The 23,387-nt window shown below is 34.4% G+C and overlaps 1 pseudogene; it reads right to left on the bottom strand.

Annotated features, from left to right (window-relative positions):
• Nucleotides 1-2,401: 2,401 nt before the first annotated feature.
• LOC109268208 (kinesin-like protein KIF2A) lies at nt 2,402-4,436 on the bottom strand (annotated as a pseudogene).
• Nucleotides 4,437-23,387: the final 18,951 nt, after the last annotated feature.

The raw sequence follows: 23,387 nt of genomic DNA, 5'->3' as shown, positions 1-23,387 counted from the left end.
CTGAAATTCAACAAACAAACAAAAGCATGAACTAGAAGGCTAATAAAAGTTCCTAATTGGGAAATTGGTCCCTAGGAGCATGTTTTCATTCAGCCTAAAGGACTGCTTTATAGCTAGATCATGGTTTTTATTTTCAGTTGGTTTCTCTAATTCGCATGTACATGCACACACACACAACAACACAAAAACATTTTCTTTGAAGACAATTAAAATATAAAAAATTATTTTGCCAATCAGGTTAACTACCCAGATGTTCCTTTAAATAGATCACATATTTTTCTTTTCACGAACATATTTGTTTCAGAATGAGAAAAGCCTTCAAGATGTGGAGTTTACCACAAATCTCTTTCCTGATAGAACTTCTATATTTTTCCACAGAGCCTCTTTTATCCTGGGAAGAGAATTATTATGTGTGTATTTCGCCATGTTCAACTTATTTTCTGTCTTCTACGCTGGAACATAGGGACATGAAAATTAATTGTTTTCTCTCATTTTTAAAATCATTCTTCATGTATAATCTATGCATTAAATTTGATCTACATACTTATACTTTTTTGGTGAAGATTATTTTATAATGAAAATGCTTATTAAAATATAGCATGACAAATATTGTCTGATCAATATGACTCATCATATCCAAACGTTTTTCAGGGTAGAAAAGTTGACAAATTAAGACAAACTATTCATCTTGAACAGATTTCATTAATCTGTTAATAGAGCTCGGTTTAGTTTTCAGCGTGCAATGGAGCAACAGAAAGGTGGCCGGGCTGTGTTCAGGTTTTGGTGAAAAGTACTAGGACACAACTGTTATTACCCTAGTACCCATTTTCTTTGTCTGATCTCATGAATTAGCTTTTATTTTGATGATGATATGCAATTCACAACTTTTATGTCCTAGATCCTTTCGTTTTTCTCATTAAGTTTAATAAAATGGGAATTACGGATATGTGTTAAGCTAACATAATGAAGGGGTAGAATACTGTAAAGATCCTCTGTAATAAAATAACTGAATGTATTTTTTTACCTAGTACTTAATTTTAAGCTAAACTATTAAAAACTATTTTGTCTTCACTCAAATCTGACATCTTTTATTTAATTTTCTTACATAAATTATCCGACTACCTATTATTCTTAGAATAGTAAAGTGGTTTAATTTCTGTGAATAAAATATTGAAGTAATAAAATTTTGAAGAAATGTCATGCTGATTTGTGAATTACAGGGTTTCTTCTCTTCCTGTAATGATTGAAAATGCTTTATTTCACACTCTTCAACTCATCCCTTTCACCATCAATTCTTTGTCATGTATATAACAGGAAATCAAGGTATGATTTTTTTCAAAAACTGCAACTCAGAGAAACATAAAATAACCATTGCTAATTAGACTTTGTTGTAGCAGCATAAGTAAAAAAATAATAAATCTACAGGATCATGTGATAATTTTTATTGTATCTTATTTATTTTCAAAAAGGTAACTCATCATCCCTTAAAAGAAATTTTTATGTCAACTTTCTAATGGTATTTTTTTTTTCTGTAAACTGAACAGATCAAATCAGCTCAGTGTTATATGGGCATAATTTAGGTACATGTAATTTTAGGAAATTTTTAAAAATTTCATTACTTTTTTATTACATACCAACTAGTTTATATTTTATGTCTTTACAAAGAAAAAGCTAAAAAAATTAAAACCATTGTTATATTTTAAAACTCATAATTCCAGATTCCTCTACTTATAAGAGAGAATGGCCCAGCAGCTATTTTCACCATCACTGACTTCAGTTCCATTCAATAATACAGTACATAATGCAAAAGTAACTAGTCACACACAAAAATGTCTCAAATATAGTAAAATGTACACAGAATAAAGGTAATTTATAATGACAAATAAGAACTGTGATTTATCTTGGCTGTGCTTCAGAAATTTAGCGTCACCTGCCTTTGCCAAGGCACAAAGCAGGAAGAGGTGAGCATGGCTGTCCCCAGAAGTGGGCAAAGTATGTATAAAGGTATCCATGTACACGAAAGACTTAAAACTGCTCAGTCTTGCTGGGAACACTGAAAAGGAAATGCTGTGGCTTCCCCCTACTATTCACCTTTGGATCAAGTCCACAGTCTTATTTCATCGTAGAGAAAATACAATTGGCAAGGATCTCTAAAAGTAAATCACAATTTGGGCAAATGAAAGAATTTTCACTATTCCCAAAGTTTGGATGTATCTTCTGGATCAGAAGTATTTTGTAGACAAAGGAGTGTTTCACAAAACCGAGATGTCATACAGATGAAGGGACAAGGCATTTTCCACAGAAGCTTAACAATGTCAAACTTTCAAATGGCTCTTACAGTATAACCATTACATGTTACAGTAGTGTGGGTTCTGGGGATCCTTTGGCAGCAAATGCTGATTTAAAGGGCATAGGGTCTTTTTGGGTTGATCTGCTTGCTGGCCTGTTCTTGCAGAGCTACAGATTTTCACTTTATTCCAGAGTTCAGTTAAAATTTCTATTTTTGCTCAAGAATAGCTCCCTGCTGAGTAGCATATGAACCTACATCATAGTCTACTTTTTCAGTTATCTCTAGGAGAGACTTTTTATCTTGTAACCATTGAATAGATTCCTAAAACACTGCCCTCCTGTGATCTTTTACAACTTGTGCTTCCATTTCTTCCATTTGTGAGACAGCTTCATGAAAAGTAAACAATTGTGGAGAAACCTCTTCTTCACTGTGTTCACAAAGAAGTTTTACATTGGATATCTGAAGGGAACTGCCCATACCCCACTCTGCCTCTAAGACATCAATCTGATTTGGTGGGCAGTGCATCATTGAATGAAGATCCCCAGCATCAGCTGGATCCACAGTCAATTCTCTCACCTTATTTGCATACCTTAATGCATCAAGAGTATTTTCACAGGATGCCATTCCTGAAGACTTTGTAGCTATCATGCAGGCATGAGAGTTTTCACCCATGAATTAATCTCTTAACACCTGAGTGATTTAGCTTGCTCGGAAAGGAGTAGGAGGTTTATTTCTACCTAAGGCTCTAATTCATTTCTGCAGTGCTAGAAGTCTTTTTACTAATTTCTGCACCGTCAAGCCTAGTTTGCCTGTCTGCACTGGAAATACCAGCACCTCTGTCATTTCCAGGAAAATCAATAAGAGAAAATTTCCCATGTAGTTTTCCTTTCCTTCTAAGAATAATCTGAAATACTGCATTGCTCCAAGGTGAATGTGCATTTGAAGATATTTGACCAGATGTTCTGCAACTGTTGCCTATGTCAATGAGCTTCAGTACATCTTCAACACATTTGACCTCCTGTTCCTATAATCACACCACTTGAGCTGTCAGCACAGAGCCTGATGCAGGGCTCTAACCCACAAAGTGTGAGATCATGACCTGAGCTGAAGTCGGATGCTTAACCGACTGAGCCTTCCAGGTGCACCCCACCTTCAAGCATTCTTAATTTTGCTTTCCTGTTTAGCAAGTCAAACACATTTCCACTATAAATTTCAAAGCAAACTGCATATACTTGAAGTTCTAACTTCTTATAGTTTGGTCTTTGGCATTAAGAAAATATCTCAAGCTGCTAAAGCATGAATTCCTTCAGAACAATCTTGGTTCGTTCCTTCCCTATGTTTGAGGTTTTCCACTTGCAGCAAAGGACATAGCCATTCTCCTCTCAAATAGAGTTTCCACTAATGGTCTACCTGTAATCCTTCTAAACCATTTCACTTAGGATCTGAGTCATGAAAGGCAAAATCAAGACCAAATGTTTGGTTTTCTATGTAACTTATTGAGACAAAACTAAAAGTAGACTTATATACCATTACAATATTTTTACTAGGGATTATGATTACATCTAGAGCTTTCATTTGAGTTTATTTTTTACTGAATGGTCATTTTCATCAATAAGACCTGCTGTTGTCAATGGTCTACAATCCTTTTAAAGTCTATGATCATACACAGAATTTCCTAATTAGGGTTTGTAGCATCAACATCCCGGGCTCTTAAGTTTTTTCTGTTATAGTTCCCTGTTTTTGTTTTTTGTTTTCTTTGTTTGCTTGTTTGTTTTTTATAATTTTTCTACTTTTTTCACACAGTTAGATTTTTCATGTGTATTCTGTTGTGAAGAGGAAGACTTTTCAGGAAGTTGACTAGGTTGTTCATGTGCAGAGCCAACCACTCTGATATCTTTTGGAGGAAGGTCATTTTTAACAGAAGCCACAGTCTGTCTATTCTTTACAATTTTGTTTACTTTGGCTGTGGATGCTGGAGGTAAAGGTGTTTCTGAACTGGATTCAATTTCTTCATCAGGAACAGAGTCATGGTTGAGTGAAAAGATGCTCTCCAGATCAGTATCTTTGCCCTTTATATCTCCATTTCTATCCATTCAACAGTAATACTTCCATTATTTTCATTTAAGAATGTTACCATTGCTTGATATATTTGGGTTTGCTAATTAGGGCCTTGAATTTGTTCTCATTTCTGGTTCTCCATGGGTTTTCTCCTTTACAATAAAAATTATTTCCAAGCCTGACTGGGTCTCACTCCACACCCCAAGCACATGACATTAAACATTTTCCCCAAGAGGAACCACTTCTTGGCTAGGTCTCCACATAAATCCCAATCTGCATGTTGCTGGAGTTGGCCATTACCATCACCTCATCTAAGGTGGGGTGGTGGGTAGTTGTGACACTATGAATGCAAGCAGGACCTGCAGGGCAAGGAGTGATGCTGGGCATCCAGGAACCAGGAGAGTGGAACAGACCACGCTTGATTACCTAAAGCTACTCAGGGTACAGAAATCATTTGTTTTATGTAAGTAACTTAAAAACTTCTTCATAAAATTAATGAAATAAATTAATGGCCATAGAGAGAAAATGCCCACAAATATATCCAGAGGACATGGTGGGCAAATTTTTCCCCAAAAGACAAGTTTCTTTTTAATAAAGTGAAGTCTTCATTTGTAATTTTGTAAATTATTAAGTTGAAAAAATTTTTAATTTAATCCAGTGTAAAAAGAGTCAATGGCATACAACCTTATCATAAAACAGTGAGAAATAAAACTTGCTGAGTTGAAAGACTACTTTCTCAATCTTTTAAATTCACTAAATTCTAAAATTCCATCATTTTATTTTCAGTCCTCAAGCTGTCCAACATAATACTATATATGCTGCACAAAGATGGGAAATCAGAAAGCATAAAAGTATACACTCTCCCAATTCAAGACAACTGCATTCATATTAAAAATATTATTATTGATTACATACACGTGGGCATTTTGTTGATTTGAGATTAACAATTTAAAATGTAAGGTTTAGAAGCTCAAATAATCTGTCAGTTTCTCATAAATTATTAAATTATGTTTTTTTTTTTTAACATTCTTGCCCTTCTTTCATCTTTGTCCCACAAAAAGAAGATTAAAAAAGGAAAATAAATGTACTGGGAATAAAATCTGGTAAATTGCTATTGAAACCCACTGGCTTTGTTTGAACAAGATTTTACCACTTACTAGCCACATGGTTTGGGCAGGTTACTTAATTTCTATGACTGTTAAAGTTTTGTTTTGTTCTGGTTTTGCAAAGTTGATAAACTGATATGACTATACCTTCAGAGTTTCAGGATGGCTAAAAGTAATGCATGCAAAATAAACATCATAATGAATGCATTTGGTACTTATTCAATATTTATCATTAATAAAATTATTATTTTTCAATGTTTATTTTGAGACAAAGAGAGAGTACAAGCAGGGGAGGGGAAGAGAAAGAGGAAGAGAATCTCAGGCAGACTCCACACTCAGTGCAAAGCCTGGCATGGGTCTCGATCTCATGAACCACAAGATCAAGTGCCAAAATCAAGAGTCAGATGCTTAACTGACAAGCCACTCAGGCACCCCTAACATAAATAAAATTATTTTTAAATGTTACTATAATGTACTGATTATTTTCTGAGGTCATTAATTACAATTATGATGAGAATCATAAATCCAATGTTGGATCATAGAAAACAATATAAACGAAGCGATATGAATAATGGCTCAAAAGTTCATTAGTCTTTGTTGCCTAACTGGCACCAATAACATGAATTTGCAGTCAACACAGGGATTTTACAATTAAGTGGCTTATATTAGTAATATAAAAAGCAAAGCTTCTTTTAAGACTCGAAGTTGTTTGGACTATATATTATGACTTGCACTAACACCTTAATCTTTGACAACTTTTCTCAGGACTCTATTAAAGACCTCTTTCCCTGGTCTGGAACTTCTTTTTATAATATATATCAAGTCTTAAGTTAGGGAAATGTAAAATGTGATAGTAAAATTTACAAATGTTCAAAAGAATAGATGTTGAAAATATTCTCTCAAATGTACACCAGACGTGAACAATGAAGTAAGATGGATTTCATTTTGATCTAATCATATCTATGCTATTTTATGTTCTGCACAATCTTCGGGTTCCGATAATTGCCATTCCCTAGAGAGTTCTGTTCCTGTCATGGCCAAGTAATCTCTCTCGACCAACACTACTGCAGATAACAATTATAAACTCAACAAAACATAAACATTTTCCTCAAGGCACTGGAGAGGGATAGAAGCAAGCTGATATTCCATGGAAGTTGACACAAAGAGGAAGACAATGATACAGGATCAAATTATTTATGACTCATCCTGAGAGGAGTCTCAAGCCATTATAATTCAATGTGGCTAAAATTTAACAAAAACCCTGAAGTCCTACTGACATGAGAGAACATAGGACAGGATTTAGTAAAAATGCAGCCACTTAACGTAAGAGGGGAAATACCAAAAGGAAAAGTGAGAGGGGATCCATAAATTTTCTCTGTCTAAATCCCTGGCTAATCTCTGAAACACTCATTCATAGGGAAAACTCAACTCAGGCTAAAAGGAGAAATGGTGTTTTATAGATCAAGCTCAGTGAAATTATAGGTCTTTGAAAATAAGTTGAAAAAAAATAGAGACTTAACTAGAAAGCAAACTGAGGGTTGATGGAGGGAGGTGGGTGGGAGATGGGCCAAATGTGTGATGGGGATTAAGGAGGGCACTTGTGATAAGTACTGGGTGTTACATGTAAGTGATGAATCACTGAATTCTACTCTTGAAAGCAATTAATAATAATAATAATAATAATAAATAATAATAGTAATAAAATAGTCATCAGAAAGTCATAAGATCATCTATAGTTGCTAAAAATATCCATTGCAATGTCCAAGGAAACAATCCAAAATTAGTTGAAATCTAAAGAAATAGAAAGACATAATTAATTCAGAGAGGAAAGGACATTAAACAAAAGATAATATTGTGTTACCTAGATGTTGAAATTTGCAGACAAGGATAATAAAGCAGCTATTATAACTATGTTTAAAGATATAAAGGAAAATATAAGCATACCTTGTAGATACAGTATGTTTGGTTCCAGACTACCCCAATAAAGCAAATATCACAATAAAACAAGTCAAATGGCTTTTGTTTTGGTTTCCCAGTGTATATAAAAGTTATGTTTATTCTATAGTCCATTAAGTAAACAATATCATTATGTCTAAAAAACAATGAACATACCTTAATTAAAAAATACTTTATTGCTAAAAAGATTAACTATCATTTGACTTTTCAATGAGTCATAACCACTGATAACAGATTACCATAACAAATGTAATAATGAAAGAGTTTAAAATACTGTGAGAATTACTAAAACATATTACAGAGACATGAAGTGAGCAATTGCTGTTGGAAAATATGGTGCTGATAGACTTGCTCAACACAAGATTGCCACAAATCTTCAGTTTGTGAAAACACATTACCTGTGAAATGTATTCAAGTGAAGCACAATAGTTATAGATCTATATGGTCACAAATAATGAAAAGATAGAAACACTGAATTAAGAAATAGAGACCATAAAAATCAAACTGCTGAGAAATTGTAAAACAGAACAAAACAAAAAAATATATGAAATAAAACTCACTGGATGAGAAAATAATACTAATGACTGAGGAAAGATTCCCTGAACTTGAAGACAGATCAACAGAAATTATATAATATGGGGAATATATATGTTTATATAGTGATATGTTTATATATACAGAATATATATATATATATATATATATATATATATATAAAATAAATATATTTGTATTTATATATATCATCAGCTCATGGAACAATATCACATAACCCAAATATATATAATTACAATCAGTGTATTAGAAATTCTCTAGAGACACAGGACCAGCAGGGTGTCTATACATAGTGAGAGAGATTGAGAGAAAGAAATTTATTATAAAAAACTGACTCATACAATCATAGAGGCTGACAAATCACAAGATTTGCAGTCAGTAAGCTGACAATCCAGAGACCCTATAGTGTGGTTCCAGTCTGAGTGCTAGGAGGCTTGCACTCTCTTTCACAACCAGAAAGGGCTGATATTTCCATTCAAGTCCAAAAGCAGAAAAAGCCAATATGTCAATTCAAGCCCAAAATTCCAGTCAATGGTAGTTAGGCAGAAAGATTTCCCTGTAATTCATGGGAAAGTTAGCCTTTTTGTTCTATTCAGGTCTTCAACTGACTGTATAAGATCAACCCATACTTAGGAGGGCAATCCATTCTTAGTCTACTGATTCAAACGTTAGTCTCACCCAGAAAGATCCTCACAGACTAAATCAGGATTACACTTGACAATATCTGGGCACGCCATGGTTCAGTCAAGTTGACACATAAAATTAACCATCACAAGTCCATCCCTAACATGATACTAACATGATACTATCCTATGTACAACCAAAAACACATGAAGTCCCAAGATGTTAAGTGCTTGAATGATGTTTACTCTTCCCCTTGATAAATAATAGCATTATGATATAAAATTAACAACAGTTAATACTATGATATAAAGTCAATACATTTTAGGTTACCTGATAAGGGAATAAGAGAGGGAAGAAAACAAAGATATATGATATACACATTCATGACAAAATAAGGAATTTTTAGGAAATACTCATAAAAATTAGTCTTTATTGCCATTACGTGTCATATGGTTATACTATTCTCTTTGCCTTCAGGAAGCACTTCAGCTGAGTGTGATTCTTTAACTGGTAGGGTGACCCATACCATCTTTCCTGAAGAGTCATGGTCATTATTGGTCCTGCCTGGATTGGACTGTTGTAGTTTTCCATTAACCTTAATCACAGGGCACTGAAACACTAAGAGACACCCTAAGGAATCCCCTGCATTCTAGATATACTTTTCGTCATCTCCACTGTGGAGTAGTAGTCCAATTTCTTCTTGGTAATCAAGAAGAATCCCTTCTTTGTAACTTCCTTCTTTGCCTGCTGATTCAGAGGCACAAGGAATTCAAAATGACCAGGTATTATTCTTAATTTCTAGTTCAAGGGAATCATTGTTGGGTCTTCTGGTGAAAACATTCACCCCTTTAGTACTAATACTTCTAAGGCCAGTAAAGCCTAAGATACTGTGAAGAGGAAGCAAAAAATTTTGCTAGAGGGTCACTAGGGAAAATAGTGAGTAGTACCACTCCTCATTTCCACTCCTTGATTCCTAGACCTGGGGATCCTAGCTATGGGAGAAACACCACCATATACTGGAAGCTTATTCAGAGCATACATAGCCTTCTGGGAAATCTTAACCAAATTTTCAAGGTATTGTCACCTAGCTAGACTGTAAAGAAGTATTCAAAAGTCATTTCACCATTCAATCAAGAAAGCTACAGACATTGGAGAACATGGTATGACCAGTAAATTCCATAATAACGAGCCCATTGCCTCATTGGCAATTAGGGAGAGGGGAGAGAGAGAGAGAGAGAGAGAGAGAGAGAGAGAGGGAGAGAGACAGAGAGAGACAGAGAGCAAGCATGAGTTGGGGAGAGGCAGAGAAAGGGAGACAGAATTGGAAGCAGGCTCCAGACTCTGAGCTGTCAGCACAGAGCCCGATGTGGGGCTCGAACTCACCTACTGTGAGATCATGACCTGAGCCAAAGTCAGATGCTTAATCAACTGAACCACCCAAGCACCCCAACCATTGCCTCACTTCTTTTGCAACAAAGCGAGTTATTTAATCAGAAACAATTCTGTGTGCTATATCAAGAACAGTGAATAAGGCATTCTGTAAGTCCATGGATGGTAGTTTTAGCAGAAACGTTGCATGCAAGGAAGCCAAACCCATATCCAGAAGAAGTGTCTATTCCTATAAGAACAAAATGCCACCTTTACCCTCATAGAAGTGTCTTAAATAATCAACCTACCACCAAATAGCTACCTGATAAACATAAGGAAATGATACCATGTAGAAGACTCAGCATTGGTCTTTGTTGGTGCAGATTGAGCACTTAGCGGTGGCCAGAGCCAGGTTGGCCTTGGTGAATGGAATTCTAGGTTGCTGAAGCCATGCATACTTTCTGTCCCTGCTACAAGGACCACTTTGTTTATAAGCTCATTGGGCAATGACATTGGCTGGAGAGAGATGAAGACAGGTATATATAGAATAGGTCATCCTCTCCACTTGATCATCAAAATCCTCCTCTTCAGAAGTCACTCTTTGGTAAACATTCATGTGGGACACACATGTTTTCCTGTTTTTTGCCCATTCAGAGAGATTACATGTTCCAATTGTGTTTCTTCTAAGTCCCTGACATTCAGTCAAACCATTGAGAACAACCCATGAATCAATGTATAATCACATGTCAGTCCACTGCTCTTTCCCAGCAGAGTGAAAAATTAGGTGCACTGCTTAAAGTTCTGCCCACAGGGAAGATTTCCCTTCATTACCATCCTTCAGAGATCTCCAAGACAGGGGTTGTAGTGTGGAAGCTGTTCACCATCAGGTGTTGGCTATATATCTTGCAGAAACATCTTTAAGTCAAATCTAAGTCTTCTCTTTCTCTGTCAGTTTATCATAGGCAAATCCCCATGAGGCCATGGTTGCAGGCTGAGAGAATGTAGCACAGCAGAAGTGAGGCCATGGGCCTTTGGACCACTTCTCAGGTAACTTTCTCACGCCTTCAGGCCATATCATGTTATATACCACTTCTATTTGATGATGTAGCATGGTTGTGAATGCCCGACTTTAAGGAGGTGAAATAAGACTCATTACATGATGGGCAGATTAAGTCACATGGTAATGTGATGGCTTAAGTTTAAGTATTCAGTCTCTCCTCAGACCCAGTAGCAGGTCAAGAACTGTTTCTCAAAAGGAGAGTAGTTATCCAGAGGATAGTAGGGCTCTGCTCTAAAATCCTAAGGGCCCGTGCTGCAATTCACCTACAAAGGCCTGCCAAAACCTACAAACAGCCTCCCTATCTGCCACTGACACTTCAAGCACCACTGAATCTACTGCATCACATGGCCCAAGTGGCAGAGCAGTTTTCAAGGCAGGATGGACCTGTAGCAAAGCCATCTTATGTTCTGGGCCCCACTCAAATCTAGCAGCTTTTCAGGTCACTCAGTAAATTGGACAGTATAACACATCCAAATGATGAAGACGTTGCCTCCAATATCCAAAGAGATACACCGGGAATTGTGCTTCTTTTTGCCTATAGTGGCCAGATGCAACAATTTATCTTTCACTTAACAGGAGTATTTTGACATGATCCACACTTCTAGAACCCTAGTAATTTTGCTATGTAAAAGGCCTCAGAGTTACTGGATTTATTTCCCACCATGTTTTCCATTCAACAAGATAAACTAAATATAGGACCATACACAAAGATCTTTAAAATTGGTAGTGAAACAAATAACTACAAGTGAAAGTCAGAAGACAGAAATCAAATGCAATCATAACACAAGAATTTCACATATAAAAGTATCAAAAACAATATAAAAATATTACATATTAAATATTCAATGAAATAAAATTTGCAATCAGAAAAAATGAGATATCAAAAGCTAATTTAACATGGTGAGGTGTATTTTTGTAAACAATCAATAAACATTCAATAATAAAAGTAGAGTTGTTGAAAAAAATCAGAAAATTTATAAACTGTATTCTACCATAGAACAAAATATACGGAGACAGATGTAAAATATTAAGGTCATTTTAATACATATGAAGTGTTGAACTAAAAATTCTAGTGTTTATTTAATCAAAATACCTAAAAAAGAATAGAAAATATAGATGGAGCAGAAGAAAAAATTAAAGGGATGATAGATCATAGCTGTGCAATTTTTAGGTAATAAAGACATGGATAAGTGGAAACTAAAAGCACAGTATATTTTTTTTAAATCTGTATTTTAACACATTGACATGGAGTTATAAAATTTCCAATAAAATAGAGATGATTTTAAAAGTACCTGGTGATAAAAGACAGATCCTTTAAAATAAACAACCAAAAGCTTCAAAAAAAAAAAGGAATTTAGAAAAGAATAGAATAAAATCTTCAAAGAGCTGAGAGTAAATCCCAACATTTTAGTTGTCTACACAGAAATACTCTTTCACAATTTAGGGCAAAACAAAGACATTTCTAGATTTCAAAATATGGAGAATTTAGCATAAATGCCCTGCCTCACAAACCATTCTAAAAGAAGTACTTTATACATTATTCCAAAATGTTCATTTACCACATGTTTGTTAAGCGTCTACCATGTGTTAGATGTTCTTTTATGTCCTGAAAATACAACCCAAATCCTTCCTATCAAGGCACTTATGTTCTCACTTGTGATACAGAAAAACAAAAACATAAATAAGTGAAAAATAAATGAATATATACATACACACATACTATATAAGTATGCAGTACGTTAAAATATGCCATGTAGATAATAAGAAAAGTAAATCAGAGAAGGAACTATGGCGTGTCTGGTGTGGGATTATGATTTAAATACAATACAGAAATTCATGGAGGAATATTTGATTCATGTGGATCAAGAAAAAAATATTTTGAGCAAAGGAAAATCAAGTGAAAAAGATTCTAAAACAGGTACATGTTCTGTCTTTTGCGGAATAGTAAGAAAGAATAATTAGAAGAGATGAGGCTAATGTAATAAAAAAAAAAAAAAAACCTGGAAATCATATAGCTGTAATGTGGACCACTTTAAGGCTTTTCTCTCTTAAAATGATTAAGAAGAGAGTTTTTGAAGGGTTTTGGGTAGAAGACTGAAATACATGATGTGAGAGATGGGGGGAAATGAAAAGAGGTGGAGGAGAAGGCACAGAAAGAAGGGAAGAGAAGAGGAAAAACAGGAGAAGGTGAAGAAGAAAAAGAACGGAAGAGGGAAGAGAGAGGAAGAGGAGGTGGAGAAGGATGAGGAGTTACCAAAGGGCTATCACAATCATCACAGCAAAAAGGGACTTTGACTTGGGCCAGAGTGCCTGCAATGGAAGAAGAAGTAGAGGTTGTTTTCTGAAAATAGTCAACGGATATTGCCAAGAGATTGCTACGAGGTATGAGGGGAAACAAGAAAAAAAGAAAAAAAAAAAAGATGATCTCAAGGTTTTAGCCTGAACAACTGAAAGAAAGTTGCTGTTTGCTGAGATGACATCTGAGAAAGAAAAAAAAATTGGGGGGAAATAGAGTTTAAATTCAGAGCTTGTTAAGTCTGAGATTCTTAGACGTCCAAGTAGAGATTTAGAATAAGCAGGTAGTTCTTTTATGCAAAGAAGAGTTCCAGACTACAGAAGGAATTTGGGGACTATTACCATAGGAGAATGAGTGAAGATGAAGACTAGACCAGGTCCAAGCAATGAACCCTGGGATTTGAGAATGAAAATGCTATCTAAATGCCAATATTATCTGAATATTTAAATGAAAAAAGGACAAATTCTTGAAAAACACAAATTACCAAAACTAACCCAAGGAGAAACAATATCAAAATAAAAAATATACAATATACAAAAAATGTCCATAACAATACTCTTCATGAAATTCGTACACTTAATTCATATGCCAGTTCACATTTGGGATAGTCACTTAATGCAATTTCATAAAGCAATGAAAATGACCAAAATCATGCAAGACACAACAGCATATATAGATTCCACAGACATCATGTTAGGCAGAAGAGGCCCAACTCATACTGCTTATTCCATATTCATAACATTCCTGTGCAGTCAGAAATAATCTACTATAGGTATTAGAATATTTGTTTCCTACAGTGTGTTAGTAATGCCTTATACCTTGATCTTTGATTACTTATTTTTTTTAAGCTTTGTTCAGCTATCATCTGAGTCTTTTTAGAATAATCATCAAACTATACAGTTTTAATTTCATCCACTTTTATGCTAAACTTCTAAAAACACTTTTTTAATTATTAGAAAATAAAAAACAAATGAGCAGAACTAGCCAGAAACATATTTAAAATGTTAATGTATTAAAAGACTAGCTCTATGTGTTATTAAAATATTCTATAAATCTACCATGATTTAATAAGGTTTATACTAGTAGGATACTCGTATTTTAAGAAAAAGATAGAATATAGGTACTGAATAGGTATCATAAGTATGAAAAGGCCTTAAAGAGACAAATCCAGAAGCAATTGACATAATAAATTTCACTACATATACTTTGAAAATGTCTGAATAAACAAACTCAAACACTACAGAAAAATTGGGAAAATATTTGTAAAATATAGGATATATAAGTATCTAAATTTTTATAAATCAGTATTAACCACCTACTAGAAAAACAATTAAATATTTAAATAATCTAAAGAGTCCACAATAAAATACAAATGTCTTTTGAATATAAGATGCTCAATTTGACTCATAATCAGATTTTCTACTTCTTCTAGGTTTGTTTGTGATAAGCATATATTTTCCACATGAGAAAACATTAATAACATATTTATAAAAACACCATTTTTATTTTAGTAAGACTGGTAAGTTAAATCTTGCTGTGCTTGGAAATATGTTTCATTAAAATTTGCTATTATGTAGTAAAATTCCTGAAAGTAGCAGCCTCTATTACACTCTTTGAAAATTCAAGTCATTGCCTTCAACTTTTTAAAATTGAAACCAAGAGTTGGTGTGTGTGGGTGGCTCAATTGGTTAAGTATCTGGCTCTTGATCTTGGCTCAGGTCATAAGCTCATGGTTTTGTGGGTTCAAGCCCCACATCAGGCTCTACGTTGACCATATAGAGCCTTCTTGGGATTCTCTCTCTCCCTCTCTCTCTCTCTGCCCCTCCCCCATTCATGAGCCTGCTCTCTCTCTCACACAAATAAACTTAAAAAACAAATAAATAAACTGAAACCAAGAGCATGACATTTTATATTGCAAAATTACACACATAAATACACACACTCATTCACTAACAATATTTATGTCTGCTTCTTGTGACACATGTACAAGTATTATGGTCTGTTTTATCCTACCCTGCTTTATTATTTATAAATGCTAGTCTCAATGCATAAAGTTGATGCCATCAGACTGTGACCCACGGTTTTAAAAATACCGTTCCAGTAGGAGCCAAATGAGCTTATATTTAGTGTCAGTAGATTAACATGAATGTTGCAATACAGTAAGGAGAGTACTTACGACCATTTAATTTGAAAGCCTAATATAGCAGAGTGCTGCTGTGATCAAACGATTCCAACAGAAGAATCAGCTTAACACTCAAACTTTCATGCCAATCAGTACAAAATTGTTGACTTTGATTACAGTTCTGTGATGTGAGCCTGTATTTTCTAAAACTCGTGTGCATTGCTTACCTTTTCGAAGGAGATAACATTTTTAAGAATGATGCCACTCTGAAAAGAAGGAAAAAAAGTTGTGGCTTCAAGTGTACCCATCTTTTGTACGAAAGGATGATATTTTCATTATTTTAATGGTCTAAATAAGTGAACATGTTAAGCTTTCTCACAATCCTATCACAGATTTTCACAGTGTAATCTCTCAATTGTCAGTAAAAGGAGTATTATTAGCACTCAGTTTGTAAGCAAAAGGATAGTACCAAACAGTTTTTTTCTCTTTCAAAATACACAAAGCAAACTTTGTCTTCAAAAGACTATAAGTAATGACTTCTCACTGTACATCTGAACATTACAATTTTCTTTATACTTTTAACTTTGTTATGCCATTTGCAAAGCTGTCATGGTTTGAAGTGTATAGCTATTTTCTCTTTGTCATTTCTTATTTTCTGTTACTCTAAGAAATAATACATTATTTTGAGTATAGATTGGGAATTGTCTCCTTCTACTCTCAGCTAAAATCTAATTCCAGTCTTATACTACCAAAACTACTATGAAAACATTCATTCATTATTTGAATGAATTTGTTTCATATAATTAAAAGAACTGAGTATATTCCTAAATTCACATAAAGATTAAAAGGAATTGTGCACAAGGCCATAACCTTTTTCATATTCGAATGAAACATGGAAAGGTAAATTGTAAAGGCTAATGTAAGAAGAGGGGTTATTATGTTTGTGAGAATTGATTTCTACTTTATGACTGTTGTGAAAAAAGATTCTTTTTTTTTTACTTATTTATTTTGGGAGAGAGAGACAGAGGGAGCAAGTGGGGGAGGGACAGAGAGAGAGAGAGAGAGAGGGAGAGAGAGAATCCCAAGCAGACTCCACACTGTCAGTGCAGAGCCGAATGTGCGGCTCAAACCCACAAACCATGAGATCATTACCTGAGCTGAAACCAAGAGTCTGACACTTAACTGACAAGCCACCCAGGCGCCCCATGAAAATAAGATTCTTAAATGTCTCTTAAAACTTTGGAATCATATATAAGTCTTTGCTTATATTAAATTCATTATAAAAGACAAGTCTTTGGTAACGAAATGGATGGGTTTCATGAAGATACAACTTTTAGGAATGTATAAAATTCTGTATTTTGTCTGTTTTTGATTACTTGCCCTATTTTTTTTAATTTCAAAAGTATCAAACCTAAAGAAAAGTTATAGTAAAAGCCATGTTTTAATGACATTCATTTACCCTTTACTAGGATTCAACAGTTGTTAACATTTGGCAAATATGTTTTCTCTTTCTCCTTTGCTATATATTCAAAAGTCAATCATTGACATGATGGTACTCATTCCTAAATATTTCATCCTCTTGCCTTTAAGATCACTTGCCTTTACATAACCACAGTCCCATTTCCATACCAAGGAATTTAACTTTGATTCAATAATATTATACGAAATGTAATCCATATATAAGTTATCTAACAGTTCATAAAATGAACTGCCAACCTTGTTTTAATACAAGATTCCACCAAAAATTATACACTGTATTTGGTTGCACGCATCTTTAGTCTTTTTTTAATTTTCTTGACTTTGTCTTTCATAACACTGATACTTTTGAAGCATCCAGGCCACTTGTATAAAATGTTCCACAATTTAAATCATTCTCTTTGTTATCTCATGATCATACTTAGATCAAACCATTTACAAACGATTTAAACCACATTACAAGGAATGTATACATTCCTTTGCATAACATCAAGAGACATAATGTCTGTTTTTATGAATTATGGGCATGCTAGTTGTTAATCTGGCCTGATGTTTTCCAACCGCATGAATATCTGCTAATGAATATCTGCTTCCCAGCAACTATTCACACAATGGCTCAGTGTCTGTCGATGGATACTTGCCTAAATCAATTTTTTACATTACTGTTTCCTAATTGGTGATTTTTTAATTACATCATTTTACTGTATATACTCATTTATGTTCTTCAGTAAAGACAGTTCAGCAGTTCTGTGAATGAAGACTGCTTCATGAAGTGTTAAATAAAGTTTGTTTGTATCACCTAAATGGTCTTCTTTTATCATTTTTTAAGTCTTTGGTATTGGTAACAATTAGTAGGATGGGAAGCTGACTGCTAACAGTCCATGAGATGAGATGCACACTGACCCCTTTTAGCTTATTGTTCCTCTCATCAGTACCAAGGGCTGTGGGTGAGCCACTCTCAGATTTAAGCTTCACGCCCTGTGTGCAGCATTCTGATCCAAACAAACTTTATTTTTTTAATGTACATATTTATATTATGTTATTATTATATTTATATATAAATACTCTTTTTCTTTGCTTGAAACGTTGCTTTCAGAGTGCAAAGTCAAATGGCAAACCTTCCAGTTTTTAAAAAAGTTACAAAAGGTTGAGTGGATTTTCTAGAGCTACAAGGAAGAACTTGAAGCCACCATTAAAGAATTAATCTAATCATGCTTTCTAAAACATAACCAGCTATTGGCTGTTTAAAACTAAGTTTTTACTTATAAAACAAAAAGATCAAGCACAAAGACAATATAACCAACTGCCATCTGATTGTGACAATACTATATTGATTCTACCCTGTTTGTGTTTTTAAAAAACCTGCAAAATTACATATTTATTCTCCAGGAAGTTTTCAAAGTTTTTTAAAGTTCCCAGGAAAGTTCTGGGATCCTGGAAAAGTTCTGGAATAATTATACTAGGATTTGACAGTGAGTGGCAGCCATTAGGAGACTCAAGAAGAAGGAATTCCAATGAGTGCAATGGATTGCAGTCATTAGGGGGACTCACAAACCTTTGAGGTAAGTCCACAGCATAAACCATTGGAGAACTTGAGGAAATAAATTAAAACAAGAAATTCAGAATGTTTGACCAATGGCACATCAAAATCTAAGTAGAATCAAGTCACTCACACTATTAAAAACCATCAGGTCATCCACACTATAAACAAAACTTCTCATGAAAGAAACAGTAGATCTATTGCTCATGGAAGCCAATGTCACATTTGATGGGCCTGAATCAAGCACTTAAAAACTGTTAGAGTACGAGCCACCTAACTCTATAGAGTCTTGTGCTAGGATACGTTAATCATAGAATGGGTTAAATTGATACTAAATCACCTAGCAACCTCAAGAAAATTTCCATGCAAAAGGCACACTGTAGAACACCACAATATCACCAACCCAGTAGCACATTCCTCTTAGGTGTTAATTTGGCTACAAGAGAGCCAAGCCCTAGCTAAAGAAATGGAATCATCAAGTTTCAAGGAACTGAAAGTGCTTCCTTCCAGCATACCTGCTTATATGTCAAAGAACTGTTTCTCTGGAAGCTGTAGATACCTACAAAACTGGTAAAGTCTTACTAAGACAATCTAGAATTACAATGGCCATTATGGGACATATTCCAATTAGACAAAATCATTCATTAGAGAAGTACAATTAAAAACAAGTGTTCCTAAAATCAAATAGAATGGGCTACCTATTTTATGCAGAAGACTCCAAAAGGCTTCAAGATTCTAAGAGAGCTTCATTAGAAGATTCGTTGCAGAAGACTAATGAAAAGTGAAAGCCACAAGAGGTACCCCAAAGACTGTAAGATTGATGTGATTCCTATTGCATCTTTCTACTTTCCTTTACTTGAATATTCAGTCTATTAAAAGTCCATCTTAATTGCCTTTCCACTCTGCAGAGACATACAAGATCATAAACAAGAGTCCACAAAGTTAGTAGCCTTAAAATTACAGCGGCTCCAAGACCAGAAACCTAAAACAACACCTGGGCCTCTCACTTTGCACCTTACTTGGGTTCCATCATCAAAACACTGGCCCAGAAACTGAGGTCTCATTTGCAATCAATTTTGACATTGGAAGAAAGATTGTCTTTGAAGATTTTATACAAATCCTTCCACACCAATTTGAACACCCCCACATCTCAAAGGAAGGCCCCAGATGGCCTCCTAGGGCTGATGTGACGCTGAGGGATTCTCTGGTAAATTGCCATGAGTTATTCCCATAAGCAGCCCAGGGAAAACTAAAATTAAAATTAATGGAGAACCTCATGAAATTCTGGTACATACTGGAGTTACACACTCTACTTAACTCACTCTTTCTGGAGCCTGGGAATACTGGCAGAAGTCTGTGAAACATGAGAATTCTTACCAGAGTCAGTCCTCTTGGATCTTGCCCTGTAGAGAAAGGAAGGTAAAATGTCACGTTGTTTCTTATTGGTTATCTGCTTTTTCTCTCACAGAGACAGCTATGGTGGCTTACTTGTCTTGTCATGCATTCTGAGAATATGGTTTGGCTTTCTGTGTGGTAGAGCCCCTCCCTGAGGAATGTGATGAAAAACCTCAAGACAAGGGAAGGCAACCTAGCTATGTGTGTAGCCTTAGCTAAATGAAACAATGTACCCAGAGAGAAAAACATTCCAAAGACAAATAGCTCTAAATCTAGAACACAGGAATCTTTTGATTTCAAGTATAGTTGAAGATAATATAGTGGGGTGATTGTCTCAGTCCCTTGATTGCATTCAGGTTGTAACCCAATTCTTTAAAGAATTAAAAACAGCTGTCCTATAAACTGAGCTTTCACAAGAAGAGAAAAAGGCCACTTTTCTACCAGTCCCTATTCATCTCAAAAAGCTCATAAGTATTGTAATAATTTTGGATTTAGGAAACAATACACCTTCTAGGAGGAACTTGCATTGTTTCTCTGTGCCTTTGAGATGTGAATGTTTTACTTAGTCTTATGTAGAAACTGAGGGCCATCTCTTCAAAATGCAAATTTCAGGGAGGTAATTCTAGTCAGAAGGAAACAAAGACGGGAAAGGCTATTTGGAAACTAGGTGAATGAACACACTTTAAAGTCTTCACAAACACTATTAAAAAGTTTAAGCCATCTGAGTAGGTACCCTTAATTCATTCCATCTTCCAGAAACCACTAGCTGCCAGAAACTACCCACTGAATACATATAAAAAATAAACCTGCAAAAGGCTAAACGAAGCTTGCTCCATGGTTGAGTCAATGTGCACAATTATTTCGACGCAGTATGTTATTTCCCTCAATTGTGTCTGCTATGCATTTGATTCTATTACATCTACACACCTTTTTCCAGTAGATGCCATAACTTCCTAAAACACTTATATGTATTTCCAAAATGTCTTTACTACATATTTTACCATGAAGCAAAAATTTGCCATCTTATCAATCCCTCCCTGCTCCATTCCATCTACATGTTAATGATAATGCTTAATCATTCTAGAAACTCAATTGTAAAATAATGTATTTTGACGATTTTAAAAATATTTCTTGCTGTTACCATTTGATTTTTATTTTAGCCACCTTGTTTACAGAGTCAGTTAAAATTATGTAACCTAGATGGTTAGTACTATTAGTTTCTTAGTGATTTAGTTTATGATATTGTAACTCATTACAGTGCACGTACACATTATTTTTATATATTTTATCTATTGTGATGGCTGAATATCTTGATATGAAAAATATCTTCTTTAATGTTAGCCAAAAATTCCTATTTTTAATTATTATTATTTACTACTATATCGCTATGATATTAGTATATGGCTCTCTGGAAGACCAATTATTATTATGGTCGTTTAAGATAGACATGGTTACTGCGCTACAGGGGAATTGAAATAATAGAAGGAGATGATTAAGAATCCTTAAGGAAGGCCTTCTACATTAAACAATTTTATATTGACTCTACTTTCAATGTCCAAGATAAATAAAAGAAATAAGAATCTGGTCGGCAAAGAGCTTTTAAATTCTTGTTCAATAGTGAAACATCAATTTAGCTTTGAAATGGTCTTTTTCCCCACGTATTCCTGAGAATGAAAAGATGATGGGGATTGATTGCAGTGCCTGATGTCAGCAAGTCGACTCCTTCTTTTCTAAAAATATTTAAAAGCTGCAATTTTGCCTCTCATCCTTGCTCTCCACAGCAACTCAACCTGGCAGCAACAGGAGTCCCATTCTTAAAGTAATAGGTAGCTGCCTAAGCAAGCCAAGCAATGTTTGTAAATATTCATTTTAAGGGTTCTCTCAAACTAACCAATGGAACAAGAAAAGAAAAAAAACTATTCATTTGGAGCTCAAGGCAAAACTACCAGACCCAAATGTGAAGTGCACAGGGGGATTACGTGTGTGTGTGAAATGTTTTGTAAGAGCTAGAGCTCATGGACCAAGATGAAGCTATTACAACTTTCATCAATTCTTTGTACCTCATATCTACATAATTAAAATTTCAACAAAAGGCTCTTATAAAACACTCTCCACATCATGTGTCAAATTATGCAAATGGAATTTCAATTAAAATGTTTATTTTCAAAAAAAAATTTTAAAAATTAAAAATAAATACAAAATTAAGTTTATTCTTAAAAATGTGTTTTTGGCTTCTGATTACCGAAGCTGTATATCATAGGTCATTTGGGAACTATAAAAATAAAAATACAAAAATAATTCCAGAGTCACCTGTGGATTTCAATCTTTTTGCAAGGTATTAATACATAATTAATACACATTAGGATATCAAAGACAAACCTAATATTTTTTCTTAAAATAAAATGCAAGTTTTTTCCATGTTACTAGGTCTCTAGGAAGCTGTTGTTCAGGATGTTTTAATGTAATATCTATAAATTCTCCTCTATTTTTAGACTTCAATTTTTCCTCTAATATTTGCTAAAATAAACAATGTCCCTACAGATTCTTAAAATAATTTTTAAGAACTATGAGATACACATTCTAAACCATGAATGATAAGGCTGTAGTTTAAATCAATTCATATTTTTTCATTATTTTGCTTAAACTGTTTTATTAAAGTCTCATACTATGGTTTACATTTTTATCAGTTTATCTACACATTGCTCCTGGATTTTTAAACAAAGTTTATTTTAATCCCATATTATTTGGTGCATACAAATTCAAGAATAACCTCTTTTCTTTATAGATGCATTCCTACCAATGTAAAATAACTCCTTTTCCTATTTAATGCTTTGTACTTTCAGTTCTTTTTATATGATAACAATATAACAATCTCTTCTTTCTTTTTGTTTATTTTTTTTGCCATTGCATATTTTATCCTTCCATTATTGCTAGCCCTTTATTTCATTTCATTTTGTTTAATGAGTATTATTTAAAATAAATAAGTTCAACCCATTTTTATTACATGAATGGACCTACTTGATGTATGGTCCTGATGATCTATTGTAAGCTGCTGCTTCTTTCTTTTTCCTTCTCCTCCTCTCCCCTCTCTCTTTCATCTTTTCCTTCACTTCCTTCTCCCTCTTTTCTTCTTTTCCCTTATCCTTCTCCCCTTCTTTCTTTTCTCCTCCTCCTCTTCCTTCTTTTCTTCTTTTGTATTTTGCTACCTTTCAATTATCTTTTCCTATATGCTCCAAGATATCATGCTCACAAGAATCTATTGATAATTGTTACTGACTGTGTCCAGAAACAACTTTGGTTCCAAAGAGAAGAAAAGTGATAGAAAAAAGAATTTGCTTTTACAACTGTTTAATAGCTTTTAAATGTGTGAATAGGCAGCTCCAAAGGTTTCCATTCTGGCCTGTGCTGTCTCTCCATATGATTAAATCCACTCATGTGACTGGGAGTGGGGAGAAATAGTACTAAGGAAAGTCTGATGGTCTGTTTCTAGCATCTACACTGTCTCACATTTTAGCACTTACCAATCCACTGTAACTATTCA

This window comes from Panthera pardus, unplaced genomic scaffold (genome assembly GCF_024362965.1).
Source record: "Panthera pardus isolate Hobbes unplaced genomic scaffold, ASM2436296v1 HiC_scaffold_24, whole genome shotgun sequence".
Lineage (NCBI taxonomy): Eukaryota > Metazoa > Chordata > Mammalia > Carnivora > Felidae > Panthera > Panthera pardus.
This window is presented reverse-complemented; position numbering and strand designations above follow the sequence as displayed.